The sequence below is a fragment of the Mya arenaria genome, chromosome 5, assembly GCF_026914265.1.
Source record: "Mya arenaria isolate MELC-2E11 chromosome 5, ASM2691426v1".
NCBI lineage: Eukaryota > Metazoa > Mollusca > Bivalvia > Myida > Myidae > Mya > Mya arenaria.
In genome coordinates, this window is record NC_069126.1 from 71,986,182 (window position 1) to 71,996,196 (window position 10,015).

Below are 10,015 nucleotides of genomic sequence, written 5' to 3' on the forward strand. Positions count from 1 at the left end.
CAGTGCACAATAACGGTAACTCTTGCTTTCTTACCTTTATAGTTATTGCCCTTTGTTAATTTTCATGCTTAAAGTTTTGTCCGGGGCATATCTTGAAGAATATAAGAGGTATCAACTTGAAACTTCATAGCTAGATAGATCTCATTGAGGGTAAGTGCAGTGCACAATAACAGTAACTCTTGCTTTCTTACTTTTAAAGTTATTGCCCTTTGTTAATTTTCATGCTTAAAGTTTTGTCCGGGGCATATCTTGAAGAATATAAGAGGTATCAACTTGAAACTTCATAGCTAGATAGATCTCATTGAGGGTAAGTGCAGTGCACAAGAACCGTTACTCTTGCTGCCATATTTTTAGAGTTATTGCCCTTTGTTAATTTTCTTGCTTAGGTTTGTCCGTGGCATATCTCGTAAACTATAGGAGGTTTCAACCTGAAACTTATTCTGTAGGTATATCTGATTGAGGGTTCAAATGCCACCTACACTTGAAAGTTAAATGGCAACATCATTGTCTATAAATGAATAAAATGCCAATCTTACAGCTATAATGTCGACAGTAAATAATTCGTCAGGCGACACATCCGACTGGCGGAGTTCTAGTTTGTATTTTATGGTGATATATTTAACGAAATCGAAGAGTTTTGAATTACTTGATACTGTGCAATATACGACTATGATGGAAATGTGTTTCCTTTTTTTTGTATGATAGCCTTATTCTGGCCAAAAGTTGCATGATCGCTCACAAATGTTCATTTATGAGATACGATTTCAAACATAAATCAACAAATTGAAAATAAGAATTAAAACTGAATCGAGCGATTTCCTTGTAATTACATAATCTAGTAATGTGTAAAATATCAATATGATATATTTTGTTGTTACGGAGATATTCATACCTTTTGATGCCCTGGCAGTGTACTGGGGATAGATGAAGCAAATAAATAACTGCACAGGGAATAGCATTTAAGTGGACTGAGGATAGTAACGATGTATTTAGAATAGCGAGACAGTGATAATGATAACGGCTATTTTCCTTCACGCGAGCTCGAGGGAGCTTGTTCGATGTTGTCCATATCGAGGGATGAGAGCAAAAACTGTTTCATTTATACATATTAGTTAACCATGATGTGTTTTTCACAAGCATCATTATCTAAATATTTGAAATACGCCGGTAATCGGATTTATTGAGTAACACAAAACATATGGCTGTAGAATTTATGTGGTGTTTGCTATTCTTATATATAGTATTGCTTTGTAAATCAAGTAGGTACGTTTTTGCACACAGAAAGTCACCAGTGATCAGATATTTTGATCAAATTTGGAACATGTAAAGATTTTTCTAAGCTTGGGTCGATGTTGGTATTACTTAGAACAGAATAATGGTCTCTGCTAGTTCACTTAAGTGAGAAAGAATGTATTGTGACCAACCCTGATATTTACGCAGCTTGCATATATACGTTCATTTGGGAGATCATGGATCAAGCTCATTGTTAACTTAAGTTTGCTCAATTATTTCTTATCAAATTGTACTCTCACTTTTTGCAGATTATTTGAAAGTTCGAAAAATATATACACATGTATATTGTATATTTACAGTGTTACTATAAATGTTTGTGCCATTTTACATGTTATCACCAGGACACACATTTCTCAACTTTAAAACTATCCCCAGTACATAATACGGCTATCCCCAGTACAGTACTATGAACATTTCTAAGGGCATATCTTTAACAGTTTAAAAGTTACATTGCCATTTCTTACAATAAAAATAGCTGAGCTAATGCTTGTGAAATCCTTCGATTTATATTTTTTATTTTTCGATATATTTCCTAAAAATAACAATACTTGTCGAAATTCTGTAAGTTTTGAGGTGATCATCTCAGATTTGAAGAAATATTTAGCATTCAGCTATTAGTTCATACACTTCACAACTATCAACTTTACACCTGTATCATGAAATCCTCGTGTAGGACTGACCAATCTATAGTTTACTTTAAAATCCCCCTCGTAACGCGATAGTCAAATATTTCACGCTTAACTATCGAAACGCGTGACGTAAAATGAATATTCTTTGCTCGACTTCGTTTTTACTTAAAACAACAACTATATGCAAAACCAGACGACATGTCTCGTTTAGAAAACAAAAAGAGCGGGCTTGAGAAAATGGTCACGTTGCGCCCCTGCGGGTAAAGAGTGCAGACCTATGTTCTTACCACCGACTAGCTTTCAATCATGATCAAATACATTCACGCGTACGAGTGTAGTTCAATGGTTTATTTCTTTGAAATCAGCTTATATTGATCTTTCGATCAATGTATCGGAAGAAAAAGGCAACAATTGTCGAGGGTTGGCAATTTTGCCGCGCTGATATTTCATTTTAACACAACATATGGACTAGCCTTGAGATATATTTTTTTATTTCCACTGCGAAATCGTTCAGTTTTACTTTCCCTGATTCTATTTGTTAAGTAAGCATATACAAATTACATTTCAAGTGAATCAACGCATTGAAACGCAAATATCAATTAAAAGCAACAACCATAATACACACATCTCTGAGAATATATACATCTGTACTATCAGATCACTTGTTACGCAAAGTGATCCATGAGTGTTTTAAAACGAGCTCTTAACGGTTTGTAGGTATTGATGATGTACTTTTTGCGGATTCAAGCAAATTTGTCACAACATAATTAATGGTGTGATCCGGTAAATTTCTAAGAGAATGTGCCTAGTTTATAATAAACACAGAAAACATATAATACATTGTCAATCACTCAAATCTCAATGCAATGAAACCGAGTATAAGTGGACTGCCATCAAACATGCCCTGCCTTCCATGTCCCCGTTTGGTGTGAGGGCCAGTCGGAACAACAACGACGTCATTTACATAATCGGCCTTTTTGTCTTGACTCGAAAAGCACAACGGTCAAAATCGAGCCGTTCCTAAATAGGAAACAAATAAGCTTTCGGACAGTTTTTTCTTCAACTTTATGTTACAGTCGCACACCAACATCGGAGGAGGAACCAACCGATTGTTCTCTCCAGCCCATTACACACTGAATGCATCTACCGCTTATGTTCTTGTGCATCAGTGGTTTGAATTGAATACTGTGCATTAAGCATTGTAGCAATGTAAAACTACCAAACATGTGTGGATCCATTACGTTTTCTAGTTGATATGACCAATCGTCGCTATCAGTACATCTACTTATAAAATATGCTTTAATATCATTTTCTTGTGGAACACATTTTGGGACGATCATGATATTGTGATCCCTATATACAAATCTACATTCACTGCGATGTCGTGCAAGTAAGGTTTTCTGCTACCATCCTTCAAAATGTTGGTGACATTTCCATTGTCTGTATAAATTGTGATATTGTGCCCGTTCAGCCAATCGACTGAGCTATGCACAGCCTCCAGCTCTCCCCAAGTGGAACTTTAACCTGTTTCAGTTTCAGATCAACAACTAACTACGACGCTTTTGTTATCTACGTCCTCTAGATACCCTCCATATACAGCTCTACTGGCGTCACACTAGAGGAAGACTTGCTCAACTTGACAGGGGCAACTCAACATCAGAATCAGTGTCTAATTTCCCACAATTCAACGCCTTTAAACTTTACCGCCAGAACAGCATTTCATCAAATGCCGTACTACTCACCATGACAGAAGCGTTCAAGCTTGCGCGACCTATGCTATGCATTGATACAGTGACCTTGACCTGAGACGCACAAGCGGCCTAAAAGCTCTTAAGCTACCTTGCTGTTAAACGTACTGGAAATATGGTCTTCCTGCGAGTTTAAATACAAAATTGTTCAATAAACTCAACATGTTCTTTATGCGTTCATTGAAATAACAACAACAACGTACCCTCGGACGAGTTCCATTGATAACCTAGCTAGGCAATATATTGACCTGGCTTTCATTGACATATGTCTTCGACAATTAAAAAGCCATTTTATTAATGAATCATGACCTATAAGCGGCGTCTGCATGATTTGCTGCGTCACCAAGTCCTACATCAAGAAATAAAACAAAGCCCACACACTGTAAACTGCATGCCTCTCTTTCTTCCCTGTCCAGAATCCTTAAAACGTTCTGTGTTCAGGAAAGATCATATGATGGTATGCACTCCGAATATCAAATGCAAAATAATAATCTCTTGTATATGAGCAAAACATTTGTTCTATCACTAATTGATCTTCAAAACAAAATTTGTACTTAAAAAACCTCTGGACTTATATAACGACAATCAAAAACAAGTCTTGGCTCACCCTTTTTTTTTGCAGTTCGCAACTGTCAACGGATTGACCACAAAAGGAGGCTCACTAACCTCTAAAATACAGCCCTGTTTCAATGGATTAAATCTCAACTGTAGCAAATGCTTAATTGACCCTCGCTGACTTATTATTATTTAAAAATACAGATTTTGGAACATCTCTAAATGACAATTTATAACTATACCGTTCAACATTTTGATATCTTATATTCTTATGACCGGACGCCTTCTCTTTTCATCGTCTGAGTATTGAGCTTACGGGCGAGAATTAAACTCTTGAACAACCCTCCAACCTCTGTCTGAGGAATCTGCCTACGTAATGAGGTTTTGTGTATGAGTTACAATATCAGTACCCTCTGTTATTTTCTGGTGTGAATCGACGAGCTCCGCCGAACTGTTTGTCAAAGAATCCTGCATAACTCCCATGGCTTCTTTCATCTTGCTTTGAACTTGAACATTGACCTTGTGCTACTCTTCGTTTCCCTTTTTTCGGCTGCGACACGTGTGGCTTATCAAAAAAGCGCTGAAAATATTTACTTAAAAGAATGTTCTCTAAACTAGATGAAATGATATTGTCATGCGTCATTTTGGCTTCAAATTAATTGACTGTCGTCGTTGGTAATATATTGCCATCCTTGTTGTTTACAGACATACATTATAAACGTTTTACCACATATTGATCTGTGATCTAATCGGATATACGAATATTGTAAGGCATTAACTGCTTTTCTGATTTTAAAAGATATAGAAAAATCTGGGGGTTTGGTGTTAAACATTTCAAGTTTAGAAGTTAAACATTAATATTTCGCGTGGATCAGGGATCAACCCCGGGTCCTCTAGATCAGCAGTCGGAGACCGTATCTATGAAACCATGACATATTTTTAGCTCGACTATTCGAAGAACATGGAGAGCTATACTACTCACCCAAGCGTCGGCGTCGGCGTCACACCTTGGTTAAGGTTTTGCATGCAAGCACACATAGGTTAATATCTCAGCAAATACTAGAGGTATTGCATTGAGACTTGATGCAGTGGTACTCAACCATCCAACCTACCTAATTAACCAAGTTAGATAACTCTACTTTGCATTTAATGCAAATAATAGGCCTTTATTATTCGACTTAGAAATTCTGGTTAAGGTTTTGCGTGCAAGCACACATAGGTTAATATCTCAGTTACTACTTGAGGTATTGCATTGAGACTTTATACAATGGTACTCAACCATCCAACCTACTTAATTAACTAAGTTAGATAACTCTAGTTTGCATTTAATGCAAATAATAGGCCTTTATTTTTCGTCTTAGAAATTCTGGTTAAGGTTTTACGTGCAAGCACACATAGATTAATATTTCAGCAACTACTTGAGGTATTGCATTGAGATTTGATACAATGGTACTCAACCATCCAACATACTTAATTAACCAAGTTGGATAACTCTAGTTTGCATTTAATGCAAATAATTTCCCTTTATTATTCGACTTAGAAGTTCTGGTTAAGGTTTTGCGTGTAAGCACACATATGTTAATATCTCAGCAACTTCTTGTAGTATTGCATTGATGCTTGATTCAATGGTACTCAACCATCCAACATACTTAATTAACCAAGTTGGATAACTCTAGTTTGCATTTAATGCAAATAATTTCCCTTTATTATTCGACTTAGAAGTTCTGGTTAAGGTTTTGCGTGTAAGCACACATATGTTAATATCACAGCAACTACTTGAGATATTGCATTGAGACTTAATACAATGGTACTCAACCATCCAACCTACTTAATTAACCAAGTTGAATAACTCTAGTTTTCAATAAATTTAAATTATGGTCCCTTTTTTATACGACATAGACATTTTGGTTAAGGATTTGCATGTTCTCACTTTTAAGCCAATACCTCAGCGAATACATCATGTATTACATTGAAACTTTACACACAGGCTCCCAACCATTTAACCATCTTCTTTAATCAAGTAAGATAACTATATCTTTCATATTATATAATGTTTGCCCCTTTCTAATGTGACTTAGAAATTCAGGTTAATGTCTTGCATGTTAGCACACATAGGATAATATCTCAGCATCTACTTTATGTATTTCTTTGAGAATTTAAACAATGGTATTCAACCACCCAACATAATTGAATAACCAAGATAGATAACTGTATTTTGTAAATAATGTCTCTTTATTATTAGACTTAAAAATTATGGTTGAAATTTTGCATGTAACCACATTTATGTTAATGTCTCAGCACATCATGTATTGCATTGAAATCTAATTTAACAGTGATCCATGCATGTTTCGCCAAAACTTTTCAGTCCATACACTGAAAAGCGGCGGAATAGTCGAGCGCGCTGTCTCTGTGACAGCTCTTGTTATTTATTTTTCTGATTTTTTATATATTTTTTATTACTATTATTATTTTTATTTCTTATATTTTGGTCCACCTCTCAACGCCCCACACCCTGGCTTCCGCTGGTCATCACAGCGTCTGGCCGGAAGGTTACTTGACTGTCGGGGTTCTACGAGGTTGCCCACTAGGTTTCCCTAGCACAGCACGGATCTGGTTCCTCTGGTTCAGCATTTCCCAGTTTTTTTACATGCGCCTGCTTGACGAGGCGTCAATCCTAATAGTACTTCATATCGCCGTAATTTTGGTTTCTTCGTTCTTTTGAAGCCTCCCACTTTTCAGTCCAACGCCATTTTGGCCCTGCCACAAGTCAGCAGCGAGTTGTTTCTGGATACTCCACATGCCATTTTTAATTCGAGAGGCAGCTTTTGCATTTCCAATGAGGTTGGAATTACATGAAGGTATTTCAGTGTGCCTGACCCGAATTTGAATTTGTGTCCTCTCGCGTGCTAGTCCAGCGTCTTACCACTAGACCAACTATCAATCACTATTATTGACTTGTGCAATGTTTCAATTACATATTAATGTTCTAGCATAGACGTAAATTACTGAGAATGTAGACGAGAATATAACCGATCTGATGTCTATCTCGCTATCGTACGGACACTGAAACAAAGTCAACTCGAATTTAAACGTTTCGTACCATGGGTACGAAAACACAACTGTAAAGTCGCTTTTAGGCGCTCAGAAAATTGACAACAATACTAAAAAAAACGGTATGTCAAAATTTATCGGACCTTAGTTGCACTTGGGTGTTTTGTATCATACGTATAAACACGCAAGAATAGTGCTTACGGCATGCTCATAATGACACAATTAAGCCCGTTCCTATTACATTATCACAATGTTGTCACAACGTTTTGTGTTTGCTGGAAACAACCTACTATTTACATTCAAAGATAAACACGTACTTTATCGAAACTATTTAAATCATAGATTTTCTAATGGGCTTATGGCCAAATAACGTCCCATGCCAAAGGAATGATTTAATCACAGAAAGAAACACTTACCCTTTGGTTATGAAAGATAATTGCCAAACCTCAATTAATATTTGAGTCATGACGACTTTATTCATCAATTGCATACCAGAATTAACTCAAAACTATTACTCTTACAAACTCGGGGAAATGTATCACGTTCCTGTGACATCTCTTGTCTGCATGATAGTGTACAGTTTATTTTAAATGTTTATATAGGAAGCTACGCTGGTTATTTGTACAGACACACAATTCAATACAAATTTATATAAGTATTACACTTAATAATAATAATAAGCGATGTCAATTCTGAAGCATACACTTTTCAATAAATTGACAGTAAAAAAAAATGTTAAGAAAATGATTGACTTTGTGAGCTTATTTATATAATCTCACCATACCATTCTCTATGTTTGTCATGACCGGTTCAGGGGGGAGTTTAACCTGTTAAAGCATATAGCGAAATGTAATTGTATCTCAAAAAAACGTTATTCCTGTCTCAGCATATACATTAGACATTTGATATATCAAAGATAATACTTAGACGTAGTAGATTAGGACTCTTAGAAAAAGTTGATCTCTTCTCCTAATACACATTTGAGGCAAAAACATCTTAACGTCCGGCTTGTTTTGCCTAAGCAATTGGAAAATGTAGTTTTGTATAGTTTTGTATAGAACATACCAGAACTCCCAAAATAAATAACTCCTTGATATTTATCGTAATGGTATACCAAATAATAATATAGAAAGTTTTTTTTAAACATCGCATGCGCTTTTCTAATAATGAATACTTTATTGTCCTAAATTTGATATATCCTTTTGGATTTTATAGTCATATTCTTAAAAAAAAATTACGGTCCCGACTGAAAAATGTCAATCATACATTTTATAGATTGAAAAACATAATCTAATTTCCCTACTTTCTACTCGGGTATTTTTTTCCCGGTAAAACATCAGTTTAACGTCATCGTTATGTAATCATTTCATAATGTCTTGTTCCTCGTGTCACTTCTTATAAATTCTACGAATTCAGCATATACTATCGATACAATAATATTTATACAAAGAATATATGAACACAGAAATATGCATTATCTGTTCTTTTTGCAATATTTTCCTCATCTCATAGGCAGTAATGAAGAAATAGTATCATTGAATCTTTCACTCGAAAAGAAAATGCAATTGTGAAAACTTAATGCCAGATCTTCAAATAGACAAACGGCGTCAGAACGTCTTATTTGAGGCTTGAAGTATCCACTTAAAGAACGGTTTGCGCAGGATTCTTCAGCACCGTGTTGTAGTATACGGGGTCCTCTACAAACAAACACAAAGTCGTCAGAAAGACGATATCAAGCTGTTACTCTTTCAAAGTGATACACAGATTGGTGCAATTTGAATTTTAGTAACGATATCAAATTTAACATACTAGAACTATATGTGATTTTCCTTCATACTTTATCTTCATGAAAGCTCAAGATGTCTTGTATTTTGCATACTTTGATCGTTATACAATCATCCACAGACCACTCAAATCTGCAGCAATGCACAACTGTCTTTCAAAATGTAGACAAATTTCATACCTTTCTTGACATTTTCGTAAAACACGTGCGACCTTGAACTGGAATCAGCCAACGGCGTGTACACGTGTGAATCATCGGGTCTGAAATGTAATGTTAACAAAAGATTACTCACAATGTGCTGGTTTTCATTGCATACTAAAATTTAGCAAAATAAGGGTAAATGAGATTTTCAATATTGCAATGACAAACTATGATGAAAATAGTTCACTAAAATAGCAAAATACAACACTTATTGTTTTTTTTAATCAGTCAATCTGTAAATTAATGTAAATCTTTCAAACTCTGTTCAAAAGTCAAATATGTTGTTCGCATAACATTTAGACAAAGAAACACTTGTGCAAGTTTTACAGCCATAGGTGTAGCAGGAAAAGGCATTTATGTGACGGACGTGTTATTTTTAGTTATTGAATCGGTGCGTTTAAAAGTAATAAGTATGTCAAATGACAAACACATCATTTCCTAAATAGGTGAATATTAGACTCGCATAAATTGTCCCAAACTTATTCATACTTTACATGTATTATCCTATTTCACATATTTAACATTGTATTAAAACAATACGGAGACAGGGTTAATATATGGCAGACACATTTGGACATTGGAAGTGATTTGGAAGGTGTATTTTGTACATGAATACAATTGTATCTCTTACATTATACGACACGTTTATGACTTATATGAAAATATTATGATATTTTATTCTTACCCATTGTTTCCATTTTCTGAAAAAAATATAACGATGGAAAGCAATTACAATCACATTACATATCGTCACC